A 13,893-nucleotide genomic window follows, 5' to 3' on the forward strand; every position below is an offset into this window, starting at 1 on the left:
GGCCGTTATTGCCTAATTGATTAGAATCACGTAATCCCATCAAACCATTCCCTCCATAAACTTATCTAGCCTAATCTTGAAGCCAGAGAGGTCTTTCGCCCCCACCGTTTCCCTCGGAAGGCTGTTCCAAAATTTCACCCCTCTGACGGTTAGAAACCTTCGTCTAATTTCAAGCCTAAATTTCCCCACGGCCAGTTTATATCCATTCGTTCTCGTGTCCACATTAGCACTGAGCTGAAATAATTCCTCCCCCTCCCTGGTATTTATCCCTTTGATATATTTAAAGAGAGCAATCATATCCCCCCTCAGCCTTCTTTTGGTTAGGCTAAATAAACCAAGCTCCTCGAGTCTCCTTTCATAGGAAAGGTTTTCCATTCCTCGGATCATCCTAGTTGCCCTTCTCTGTACCCGTTCCAGTTTCAGTTCATCCCTTTTAAACATAGGAGACCAGAACTGCACACAGTACTCCAAGTGAGGTCTCACCAGCGCCTTGTATAACGGAAGCAGCACCTCCCTGTCCCTACTAGAAATACCTCGCCTTATGCACCCCAAGATTGCATTAGCTTTTTTCACAGCCACGTCGCATTGCCGACTCATAGTCATCCTGCGATCAACCAGGACTCCGAGGTCCTTCTCCTCCTCAGTCACTTCTAACCTATGCGTCCCTAGCTTATAACTGAAATTCTTATTAGTCATCCCTAAATGCATCACCTTACACTTCTCACTATTAAATCTCATCCTATTACTAATACTCCAATTTACAAGGTCATCCAAGTCTCCCTGCAGAATATCCCGATCCTTCTCCGAGTTTGCAATGCCTCCCAACTTTGTGTCATCCGCAAACTTTATCAGCCCACTCCTACATTTGGTTCCGAGGTCAGTAACGAATAGATTAAATAAAATTGGACCCAGAACTGAACCTTGAGGAACCCCACTGGTGACTTCCCTCCAATCTGACAGTTCACCTTTCAGTACTACCCGCTGCAGTCTCCCCTTTAACCAGTTCCTTATCCACCTCTGGATTTTCCTATCGATCCCCATCTTATCCAATTTAACCAATAATTCCTCATGCGGAACCGTATCAAACGCTTTACTAAAATCGAGGTATATTAGATCCACCGCATTTCCTTTATCTAGAAGGTCTGTTACTTTCTCAAAGAAGGAGATCAGGTTGGTTTGGCACGACCTGCCTTTCGTAAACCCATGTTGTAATTTGTCCCAATTGCCATTCACCTCAAGGTCCTTAACTACTTTGTCCTTCAATATTTTTTCCAAGACCTTACATACTACAGAAGTTAAACTAACAGGCCTGTAGTTACCCGGGTCACTTTTTTTCCCCTTCTTGAAAATAGGAACCACATTAGCTATTCTCCAGTCCAACGGTACCACCCCCGAGTTTACAGATTCATTAAAAATTGTCGCCAAGGGGCTCGCAATTTCTCGCGCCAGTTCCTTCAGTATTCTAGGATGAAGATCATCCGGTCCGCCCGATTTAGTCCCGTTTAGCTGGTCAAGTTTGGCTTCCACCTCTGATACTGTAATGTCTATCCCCCCTCCTCTGTTCCCCTCTGTCCTACTCCCTCTATTCCTAAACCCTTCATTAGCCTTATTAAAGACCGAAGCAAAATATTCATTTAGATATTGTGCCATCCCTAGATTATTCTTAATTTCCACTCCATCCACATTCTTCAGCGGTCCCACTTCCTCTTTCTTTGTTTTCTTCCTATTTATATGGCTATAAAACCTCTTACTATTGGATTTAATTCCCCTCGCAAGGTCCAACTCTACACGGCTTTTGGCCTTTCTCACTGCATCCCTACATGCTCTAAACTCACTAAGGTAGGTTTCCTTGCTGATCCCTCCCTTCTTCCATTCTCTGTACGCTTTCTGTTTTTTCTTAATCGCCCCTTTGAGACTCCCGCTCATCCAGCTAGGTCTAAATCTCCTGCCCACTAATTGTTTTCCCTTTCTTGGGATACAGGCCTCAGACATCTCATGCAACTTCTGCTTGAAATAATCCCAGGCGTCATCTGCCTTTAGATCCCTAAGTATGTTAGCCCAATCCACTTCCCTAAGTAGTTGCCTTAATTTATTAAAGTTGGCCTTTTTGAAATTGTAAACCTTAGTTACAGTATCATTTCTGTTAATCTTTCCATTAAGTTTAAACCTAATTAGCTCATGGTCACTCGAGCCAAGGTTGTCCCCTACAACAATTTCTTCAATGAGGTCCTCATTACTCACCAGCACTAAATCTAAAATGGCATCCCCCCTCGTTGGTTCACTTACTACTTGATGAAGGAATTCATCTGCTAGCACGTCTAAGAACATCTGAGCCCTATTATTGTTACTAGCATTTGTTACCCAATCTATATCTGGGAAGTTAAAATCCCCCATGATGACACAGTTCTTATCAGTTTTTACTTCCCTAAAAACATTAAGTAGTTCTCTGTCTGCCTCCAGGCTAGATCCCGGCGGTCTATAGCACACCCCAAGCACTATCTCGGGGGAGGCTCTAGTAGTTCTTTTATGCAGTGTAATTATTGCCCATACAGACTCTGTCTTATCCATCCCATCACTTATTATTTCTTTACATTTTATCTCATTATTGACATATAATGCCACTCCCCCCCCTTTACCTTTTTTCCGGTCATTCCTAAACAGCACATACCCTTCCATACCTGTACTCCAGTCATGATTACCGTTCCACCACGTTTCGGTTATTCCTACGATATCAGGTTTCATTTCTTGGACCAGGAGCTCCAATTCCTCCATTTTGTTACCTAGGCTTCTCGCATTGGTGTATAAACATCTTACCGTATGCTGTCTATCCTTTCTCCCATTAGTTATGCAATTTGGAACGGACCCCATGCTGTCCATCCACCCCCTCTTTCTTATGTCCAATTCCCTACCCCTACCTATGTCTGTGCTTATCTCCTCACACTCCTTTTCAGTGTTGGAATCTGGCGTGGAGATTAACTGAACATCTCCCAACCGTCTCCCCCAAGTTCCTAGTTTAAAGCCCTTTTGATGAGATGAGCCAGCCTCCCTCCCAGAAGTCTATTCCCTTCCCTACTCAGGTGAAGTCCATCCCGCGAGAACAGCTGTCTGTCCCCGAAAGCCTCCCAGTGGCCATACATCCCAAAGCCCTCCTTATAACACCACTCCCTTAGCCAGCTATTTATCCTCATAATTCTATCAGCCCTTTGCTGTCCTTCTCTTGGAACAGGCAGAATCCCACTAAAGATAATCTGAGCCTCCACTTCCTTAAGTGTCTTCCCCAGCCTGGCATAATCTCCCTTAATTCTCTCTAGCGAGAACCTAGCCGTGTCATTTGTTCCTAGGTGAAGGATGATCAGAGGGTTCTTACCCGCTCCTTTTAGGATCCTTTTCAACCGCAGGTCCACATCCCTTATCTTAGCGCCCGGCAGACAGCACACCCTTCTGTTTTCAGGGTCCGCTCTGGTCACAGGCCTGTCCAACCTCCTCAGCAAGGAGTCTCCAATCACATAAACCTGCCTTTGCCTGGTGACAGTACTCTGTACAAATCTATCCCCTGTCCCCTGTAGTCGTACCTCTTGTGTCTCTCTATTTTCCCTTATAGTCCCCCTAGTGCCATCCTCTATCCTACTGGGGCCCGGTATAGGTGCTGTCTCCATCAACTCCTGCCCTCTCTCTATCGGACTAGCCGCTCTTCTCTTCTTCCTCTGCCTCCCACCATCAGTTACCCCACCCCATCCAACCCTCCCCTGCTCCCTGTCCCTTGACTCGCCGCGCTCCCTGCCCTGCCCCACCCCAGCTCACCTCCGCTCTGGCTCTGCCTGCTCCCCTGAGCGCGCAGCCGCACCGCTTCTCCGCCCCGCCCCCGGCTTGCCTCGAATCAGCTGTTCGGCGGCAAGCCTGGGAGGGAGGGGGCGAGAAGCGGAGCGGAGTGGCGCGCTCAAGGCAGCAGGCAGAGGCGGAGCGGAGGTGAGCTGGGGCGGGGAGCGGTTCCCCTGTGCCCCCCCGTTACCTGCTGCGGGCAGCCCTCCCCGCGCCCCCCTGCCCCAGCTCACCTCTGCTCTGCCACCTCCCCTGAGCGCTCCGCTTCTCCCCCCTCCCTCCCAGGCTTGCCGCGCAAAAGTCTGGGAGGGAGGGGGGTGGAGGGGAAAAGCGGCGCGCCTGGGGGAGGAGACGGGGCCTGGGATTTGGGAAAGGGGTTGGAATGGGGGCGGAGAAGGGGCGGAGCCAGGAGCGGGGGGGGGGCCGGGCCCCCCAGGGGCCCGGGCACAAACAGCTCCTGCTCCCGTTTGGCGCGCGGCGGGCGGGCGGAGGCTGCAGGGGAGGGGGAAGCGGGGGAGGGGCTTTTGCTGCCGGAGCGGCCCCAAGTGAGCGGCTCAATCCGGCGTGGCTGCCCTGTCAGCCGCTTTTGGGTCTTTAGATAGCCGTCCGGGGGGAAATCCCGGACATTTTTAGCTTTTTACAAATTCCCCCCGGACGGCTATTTAAAGACCCAAAAGCCGGACATGTCCGGGGAAACCCGGACGTATGGTAACCCTAGGCTCGGGCCCCAGGGCGGTGGCCCTGGTTCCGGCCGAGCACGCCGGCCCCAGCAGCTCCGGCCCCGGCCCCAGTGGCTCCGCCCAGCCTGGCTCGGCTTGGGCCCCGGGTCGCCGGCCCCGGTTCCGTCCGAGTGCGCCGGCCCGGTCCCGGCTCCGGCCCCGGCCCTGGCCGGGCGGCGCCGCCTGAGCACCCCCGGCCCCAGCAGCCCCCGGCCCCAGCGCCTCTGGCCTGGCTCGGGCCCCAGGGCGGCAGCCCCGGTTCCGGCCGAGCGCACCGGCCAGGTCCCGGCCCGTCCCCGGCTGAGCACCCCTGCCCCAAGCCCCGCAACCCCGGCCAGAGCTCCAGCCGGAGCGCAGCCCGATTCCTGGGCCCCCAGGAATTGGCCCCACTCTTGCTAAAGCCGGCCCTGCTGGGGGCAGCACGGCCAGAGGAGCCATGGGGGCGTGCAGCCGGAGGAGCGAGGGGGCTGGCTCCTCGGACATCGCGCCCCACGCTCAGCGCGGCCCCAACATCGCCGCAGCCACCTCCTGCCTGCGGCAGCTCAGGGCTGGGTGGCCAAGAGAGGGACACCTGCAGAGCGGGCTGGGCAGGAGAGACTCTCTGGGGACCGCGGGGGGACGGGGGTATCTGAACCCCCGGGAAGCCCACAGGAGTCCTAAGCCGGGCCCCGGGGTTAATCTGGGGGGGGAAATGGTAGGAGCCAAGGGGGGGCGTGGCCAGAGGAGGAGCCAAGGGGGGACGCCTTTTTTATGTTTGCTCCCCCTACACTTAGCACCTGGCTACGCCACTGGTGCCAGGAATGGCCTTTCAAGAGTTGTCCATCAGGGACTGTATGGTTCCAGCTACTTTGTCTCAATGTCTCTTTACCAATTTGGAGGACACAGGACTCAGCAGCTTCTGAGAAGGAAGTTGGGCTGGGATTGGTAGTAAGACTTTCCTGTGCTTGGGAGGGTAAAGGGGCCAACTCCAGTTGAATAATAACTGAGTTCATTCACCGGTTTACTGGTACGTAAGAGTTTGTCCAGAGAGGCGTTATGGTGACTGGGGGTTTCTGGCAGTGGCCTCCAGAAAGCACCTACCATCTATATCAGCGAGCCCCCTGCTCATTGGGACAGGGCCCTCAGAATAGGGGAGCCGAGTGAGGGGTGATATGAGGTAAAATTTACAAATGCAAAACTCAGAGTTGGCAGCAGCTGCCCAAGCCTGGGGCGTAGGAACCCTGGGGCCGTACAAGTTCTCATCATCCCTGCCTGACCCATCATTCAGGAGGCTGTTGGGTTTGGATACAGCATAAAACTTTCCTCGTTAAATCTTTTTTCCCCCTAAATTACTAGTTTTTCTGTTTGCATGTAACCACTGCTTCTTAAAGCACAAACCCAGGGGTGGCCAGTCTGAGCCTGAGAAGGAGCCAGAATTTTCCAATGTACATTGCCAAAGAGCCACAGTAATACATCAGCAGCTCCCTCATCAGCTTCCCCCCCACCCCGCTCCCAGCGCCTCCCACCCACCAGCAGCCCTGCCGATCAGCACCTCCCCATCCTTCCCGATCAGCTGTTTTGTGGTGTGCAGGAGGCTCAGGGGGAAGGGGAGGAGTGAGGGCACGGCAGGTTCAGGGGAGGGGACGGAAGGGGATGGAGTGGGGGCAGGGCCTGTGGCAGAGCCGGGGTTGAGCAGTGAGCACCCCCAGCACATTAGAAAGTTGGTGCCTGTAGCTCCAGTCCCGGAGTTGGTGCCTATACAAGGAGCCGGATATTAGCTTCTGAAGAGCCGCATGTGGCTCCGGAGCCACAGGTTGGCCACCCCTGACACAAACCTCTCCAACCTGAGCTAAAAGACTTCCCTATTAACCGAGGCCTGGTCTACACTACGAGTTTAGGTCGACTTTAGCCACGTTAAATCGACTTAAGCCTGGACACGTTTACACTACGAAGCCCTTTCTGTCGACTTAAAGGGCCCTTTAAACCGGTTTCCTAACACCACCTCGACAAGGGGATTAGCGATAAAATCGACCTTAGGGGGTCGGAATTGGGTTAGTGTGGACGGAATTCGACATTACTGGCCTCCGGGAGCTATCCCACAGTGCTTCATTGTGACCGCTCTGGACAACACTCTCATCTCAGATGCACTGGCCAGGTAGACAGGAAAGGCCCCGCGAACGTTTGAATTTCATTTCCTGTTTGCTCAGCGTGGAGAGCACAGGTGACCATGCAGAGCCCATCAGCACAGGTAACCATGATGGAGTCCCAGTCCCAGGATCGCAGAAGAGCTCCAGCCTGGACCGAACGGGAGGTACAGGATCTGATCGCCATCTGGGGAGATGAAGCAGTGCTCGCCGAACTCCGAAACAGTAAAAGAAACGGCAAAACATTAGAAAAGATCTCCAAGGCCATGAAGGACAGAGGCCATAACAGGGACGCGCGGCAGTGCCGCGTGAAAATTAAGGAGCTAAGGCAAGCCTACCACAAAGTCAGAGACGCAAACGGAAGGTCCGGGGCAGAGCCGCAAACATGCCGCTACTACGCGGAGCTGCATGCCATTCTAGGGGGTGCAGCCACCACTAGCCCAAGCGTGTTCTATGAGTCCCTCTCTGCAAACGGGGAAGCGGGTTCGGCGGACGAGGAAGATGAGGATGGAGAGAACATAGATAGCTCACAGCAGCAAGGAAGCGGAGAAACCAGTTACCCCAACAGCCAGGATATGTTTGTCACCCTGGACCTGGAAACAGTAACCCCCGAACTGACCCAAGACCCTGAGGGCACACAGGGGGGGACCTCTGGTGAGTGTACCTTTGCAAAAATTACACATGGTTTAAAAACAAGCGTGTTTAATGATTAATGATTAATTTGCCCTGGCAATCGCGGCCAGTACAGCTACTGGAAAAGTCTGTTAACGTGTATGGGGATGGAGCGGAAATCCTCCAGGGACATCTCCAGAAAGCTCTCCTTCATGTAATCCCAAAGCCTTTGCAAAAGGTTTCTGGGGAGGGCTGCCTTATCCCGTCCGCCGTGGTAGGACACTTTACCACCCCAGGCCAGTAGCACGTAGTCTGGAATCATTGCATAACAAAGCATGGCAGCGTATGGTCCCGGTGTTTGCTGGCATGCAGACAACATCCATTCCTTATCGCTCTTTGTTATCCTCAGGAGAGTGATATCATTCACGGTCACCTGGTTAAAATGGGGCAATTTTATTAAGGGGACATTCAGAGGTGCCCCTTCCTGGTCTGCTGAACAGAAATACTCCCCGCTGTTAACCACGCGGTGGGGGGGAGGGGTGAAGTGACCATCCCAGAGAATTGGGTGTGAGGGGGAGGGGAGTTAGTTGGGTTTGTGCTGCATGTTAAACCTGAAATCGCATCCCCTCCTTTTACATTGCAAACCCATTTTAAATGGCACGGGTGCTTGGTATGGGAAATGAGGGCAGAACTGTTTGAAACCATCCCCACATGTTAAGAAGGTTAAAAAAGCCCAAAGACTATATGTCTTACCATGGCTGCCTGCAAGCTGAAATCTGTGTCCTGGCACTGCGTGAGTGATCTCTCACACCAAACCAGGAGACTCTCAATATAAGAGGAAAAATGCGACCTTGTAACGAAAGCACATGTGCTGTGTGATGTTGTGAACAGCAAAATCTAACGTGAAAGAGTCTACCCATTGTTCTCTAAAATGTATCTTTTTTAACAACCTCTCCCTTCTCCACCAGCTGCAAATCTTACTCCTTCGCAGAGGCTAGTGAATATTCGAAGAAGGAAGCGAAGGACGCGTGACGAAATGTTTACTGAACTTCAGACTGCCTCCCACGCTGACAGAGCACAGCTGAATGCGTGGAGGCAGTCAATGACTGATTTTAAAAAAGCCCAATATGAGCGAGAGGAGAGGTGGCGTGCTGAAGATGAGAAGTTGCGTGCTGAAACGCGGGCTGAAGAGGAGAGGTGGCGTCAACTTGTAATCAGAAAGCAAGAGTCGATGCTCCGGCTGCTGGAGCATCAAAGTGATATGCTCCTGCGTATGGTTGAGCTGCAGGAAAGGCAGCAGGAGCAGAGACCGCCGCTACAGCCCCTCTGTAACCAGCAGCCATCCTCCCCAAGTCCCATTGCCTCCTCACCCAGACGCCCAAGAACACGGTGGGGGGGGCCTTCGGCCACCCACTCACTCCACCCTAGATGATTTCCATAGCAATAAGTTTTAAAGTTTTAAATTGGAGTGTGTCCTTTTCCTTCCCTCCTCCCCCACCCATCCCGGGCTACCTTTCCAATTATCCCCCTAGTTGTGTGCTGAATTAATAAAGAATGCCTGAATGTGAAGTATCAATGACTTTATTGCCTCTGCAAGTGGTGCTCGAAGGGGGGAGGGTAGTAGGGGAGGGTGGGGTGGTTGGTTTGCAGGGAAGTAGAGTTAACAGGGTGGTGGGGGAGGGGCAGAGGGTTCATCAAGGAGCAACAAACAGAAGTTTCACTCCGTAGCCTGGCCAGTCACAAAACTGGTTTTCAACGCTTCTCTGATGCGCACCGCGCCCTGCTGTGCTCCTCTAACCGCCCTGGTGTCTGGCTGCGCGTAATCAGCGGCCAGGCGATTTGCCTCAACCTCCCACCCCGCCATAAATGTCTCCCCCTTACTTTCACATATATTGTGGAGCGCACAGCAAGTAGCAATAACAATGGGGAGATTCTTTTCGCTAAGGTCTGAGCGAGTCAGTAAGCTGCGCCAGCGCGCTTTTAAACGGCCAAATGCACATTCCACCACCATTCGGCACTTGCTCAGCCTGTAGTTGAACAGGTCCTGACTGCTGTCCAGGCTGCCTGTGTATGGCTTCATGAGCCATGGCATTAAGGGGTAGGCTGGGTCCCCAAGGATCACGATAGGCATTTCAACATCCCCAACGGTTATTTTCTGGTCTGGGAAGAAAGTCCCTTCCTCCAGCTTTCGAAACAGAAGAGACTGCCTGAAGACGCGAGCATCATGTACCCTTCCCGGCCAGCCCACGTTGATGTCGGTGAAACGTCCCTTGTGATCCACCAGGGCTTGCAGCAGCATTGAAAAGTACCCCTTGCGGTTTATGTAGTCGGTGGCTTGGTGCGCCGGTGCCAAGATAGGGATATGGGTTCCGTCTATGGCCCCACCACAGTTTGGGAATCCCATTGCAGCAAAGCCATCCACTATGGTCTGCACGTTTCCCAGAGTCACTACCCTTGATATCACCAGGTCTCTCATTGCCCTGGCAACTTGGATCACAGCAGCCCCCACAGTAGATTTGCCCACTCCAAATTGATTCCCGACTGACCGGTAGCTGTCTGGCGTTGCAAGCTTCCACAGGGCTATCGCCACTCGCTTCTCCACTGTGAGGGCTGCTCTCATCCTGGTATTCTGGCGCTTCAGGGCAGGGGAAAGCAAGTCACAAAGTTCCATGAAAGTGCCCTTACGCATGCGAAAGTTTCGCAGCCACTGGGCATCGTCCCAGACCTGCAACACGATGCGGTCCCACCACTCTGTGCTTGTTTCCCGGGCCCAGAATCGGCGGTCCACGGCATGAACCTGCCCCAGTAACACCAGGATTTCCACATTGCTGGGGCCTGTGCCTTGTGAGAGGTCCATGTCAATTTCCTCATCACTATCGTCGCCGCACTGCAATCGCCTCCTCCTCAGCTGGTCCTGGTTTGGCTTTGGCATGTCCAGGAGGCTCTGCATGTTTTCCAGGACAATGCGCGTGGTGTTCATAGTGCTCATAATTGCCGCGGTGATCTGAGCGGGCTCCATGATCCCAGTGCTGGCTATGGCGTCTGGTCTGAAAAAAGGCGCGAAAGTAGTATCTGACGGACCAGGGGAAGAAGGGAGGGAGGGAGGGAGGGGCGAGTGACGACATGGCATACAGGTACAGGGAATTAAAATCAAGAAAGGTGGCTTTGCATCAGGGAGAAACACAAACAACTGTCACACAGAATGCCCCCCCCCCCAAAGATTGAACTCAAAAGCCTGGGTTTAGCAGGAGGAAGGGGGGGAAGCAAATGAATACAGAATAAATCTATTTTTTATATCTTAAGACGACGGTGCAGCATGACTGATAGCCCTTGGCATTTTCTGGGTGCTTGGCAGCAAATACTGGGCGCTTGGCAGTTAGCCTTCAGGTCTATTGCACGATCTGATACCCAGTATGACAACGATGGATACCAGTCGTAATATACTATCTACTGCCCAAAAGGCAAGGGGTTGCTGCTGTGTAGCAATGTTGCCCCATCCTGCGCATAATACGTCTGATAACCATCATCATCAAGGCAAGGGGGCTGGTGCAATGCAGCCCCACGGCTGCCAGCCCCATGTCTGCCAGCACCCAGATAGCCCTCGGCCTCTTCTGGGTGCTTAGCAGACAATATTGGGCACTTGGCAGAAAATAGCATACTACGACTGATAACCATCATTGTCTGCCCGGGTGCCCATGATCGACAGCCACTGCAGTACGATGACGACGGTTACCAGTCGTAATATACCATCTTCTACCAAAAGGCAAGGGGCTGGTGCAATGCAGCCCTACGGCTGCCAGCCCCACGGCTGCCTGCACCCAGATCGCCAATGAAGGCTACCAGTCATGCTGCACCGTCTACCGCCAAAAGGCAGTAAGCTGCTGCTGCTGTTTAGCAATGCAGTCCCACGTTTGCCGGCACCCGGAAGAGATATGGTGACGGTGAGCTGAGCTGAGCGGGCTCAATGCTTGGCGTGGTATGTTGTCTGCACAGGTAACCCAGGTAAAAAGGCGCGAATCTATTGTCTGCCGTTGCTGTGACGGCGGGGGAGGGGCCTGACGCAATGTACCCAGAACCCCTCGCGGCACTGCTTTGCATCATCCGGGCATTGCGATCTCAACCCATAATTCCAATGGGCGCCGGAGGCTCCGGGAACTGTGGGATAGGTACCATAGTGCAATGCGCCGGAAGTCGACGCTAGCCTCGGTACTGTGGACGCGGTCCGCCGACTTCATGCACTTAGAGCATTTTAGGTGGGGACACACACAATCGGCTGCATACAACCGGTTTCTATAAAACCGGCTTCTATAAATCCGACCTAATTCTGTAGTGTAGACATAGCCCAAGTCTGGAGCAGGTTCATCAGCCGCTTTGTGGGCCAGTTACCACTAGAGGGGCCAGTGTGCTGCACTGAGCAGGTGTCGGGGGGGTCACACTTTTTTGAAAACCTAAACATCCCTAGGAGTCTGTCAGTGTGGATATGGGGGCGTCTCTCTCAAAGCGCCACTCCAGCTCTGGGTCAGAGGCAGGAATTGTTGGGTGAGATTCTCTGGCCTAGGTTAGGCAGGAGACTGGACTGGATGGGCACAATGGGCCCTGCTGGCCTTAAAATTTACAAATCTGTGAAGTGTGGGGTTTCTTGCACCTTCTTCTGCAGTATCAAGTGCTGGGCATTGTCAGCGAGAAGAGACAGTGCTCTGAAAAATCTTGCCCTAGGCATCTCCAATTGAGCACACAACATTTCTGGCACTTTTAACAATTTTGGCTTTCATTTTGGTGTAAAATAGGGGGGGAAATGATTCCTTACACTCACAGAGGGTTTGTGAAGATATAAATGTATTAATGTCTGTAAAGAAGTAAGAGGACAACATCATAAAGAAACTAAGTAAATACAACCTAGATGGAGTTATTATAAGGTGGGTGCATAACTGGTTGGATAACCATTCCCAGAGAGTAGTTATCAATGGTTCACAGTCGTGCCGGAAGGGCATAATGCGTGGGGTCCCGCAGGGATCAGTTCTGGGTCTGGTTCTTTTCAATGTCTTCATCAATGATTTAGATGATGGCACAGAAAGTACACTTATAAAGTTTGAGGACGATACCAAGCTGGAAAGGGTCGCAAGTGGAGAATAGGATTAAAATTCATGTCATGTTAAACTGCCTTGGAATAAGAGGGAAGGTCCTCTCCTGGATCAGTAACTGGTTAATAGAAAACAATGATCAGTTTTCAGAACGGAGAGAGGTAATTAGTGGTGTCCCCCAGGGGGTCTGTACTGGGACCAGTACTATTCAACATATTCATAAAAAATCTGGAAAAAGGGGTAAACAGTGAGGTGGCAAAATTTGCAGATGATACAAAACTACTCAAGATAGTTAAGTCCAAAGCAGACTGCAAAGTGTTACAAAGGGATCTTACAAAACTGGGTGACTGGGCAACAAAATGGTAGATGAAATTCAATGTTGATAAATGCAAAGTAATGTACATTGGAAAACATAATTCCAACTATACATATAAAGTGATGAGGTCTAAATTAGCTGTTACCACTCAAGAAAGAGATCTTGGAGTCCTTGTGGATAGTTCTCTGAAAACATCCACTCAATGTGCAGCGGCAGTCAAAAAAGCGAACAGAATGTTGGGAATCATTACGAAAGGGATAGATAATAAGACTGAAAATATCACATTGCCTCTATATAAATCCATGGTACGCCCACATCTTGAATACTGTGTGCAGATGTGGTTACCCCATCTCAAAAAAGACATATTTGACTTGGAAAAGGTTCAGAAAAGGGCAAAAAAAATGATTAGGGGCATGGAACAACTGTCGTATGAGGAGAGATTAATAAGACTGGGATTTTTTAGCTTGGAAAAGAGACAACTATGGAGGGATATGATAGAGGTCTATAAAATCATGACTGGTGTGGAGAAAGTAAATAAGGAAGTCTTATTTACTCCTTCTCATAACACAAGAACTAGGGGTCACCAAATGAAATTAATAGGCAGTAAAAGGAAGTATTTCTTTAAACAATGCACAGTGAACCCATGGAAATCTTTGCCAGAGGATGTTGTGAAGGCCAACCCTATAACAGGGTTAAAAAAAGAATTAGATAAGTTCATGGAGGATAGGTCCATCGATGGCTATTAGCCAGGATGGGCAGGGATAGTGTCTGTAACCTCTGTTTGCCAGAAGCTGGGAATGGGCGACAAGGGATGGATCACTTGATGATTGCCTGTTCTGTTCATTCCCTCTGGGGCACCTGGAATTGACCACTGTTGAAAGACAGGATATTGGGCTAGATGGACCTTTGGTCTGACCCAGTATGGACGTTCTTATGTTCCATATGTTCAAAATGATCTGGACAAACTGGAAAAATGGTCGGAAGTAAATAGGATGAGATTCAATAAGGACAAATGCAAGTTTAGGAAGGAACAATCAGTTGCAGAGACAAAAAATGGGAAATGACCACCTAGGAACAAGTACAGTGGAAAAGGATCTGGGAATCATAGTGGATCACATGCTAAATATGAATCAACAGTGTAACACTGTTGCAAAAAAAAAAAGCAATCATTCTGGGATGTATTAGCAGGAGTGTTGTAAGCAAGACAAGAGAAGTAATTTTTC

The sequence above is a fragment of the Terrapene carolina genome, unplaced genomic scaffold, assembly GCF_002925995.2.
Source record: "Terrapene carolina triunguis isolate 2854851 unplaced genomic scaffold, T_m_triunguis-2.0 Scaffold27802, whole genome shotgun sequence".
NCBI classification, from domain to species: domain Eukaryota; kingdom Metazoa; phylum Chordata; order Testudines; family Emydidae; genus Terrapene; species Terrapene triunguis.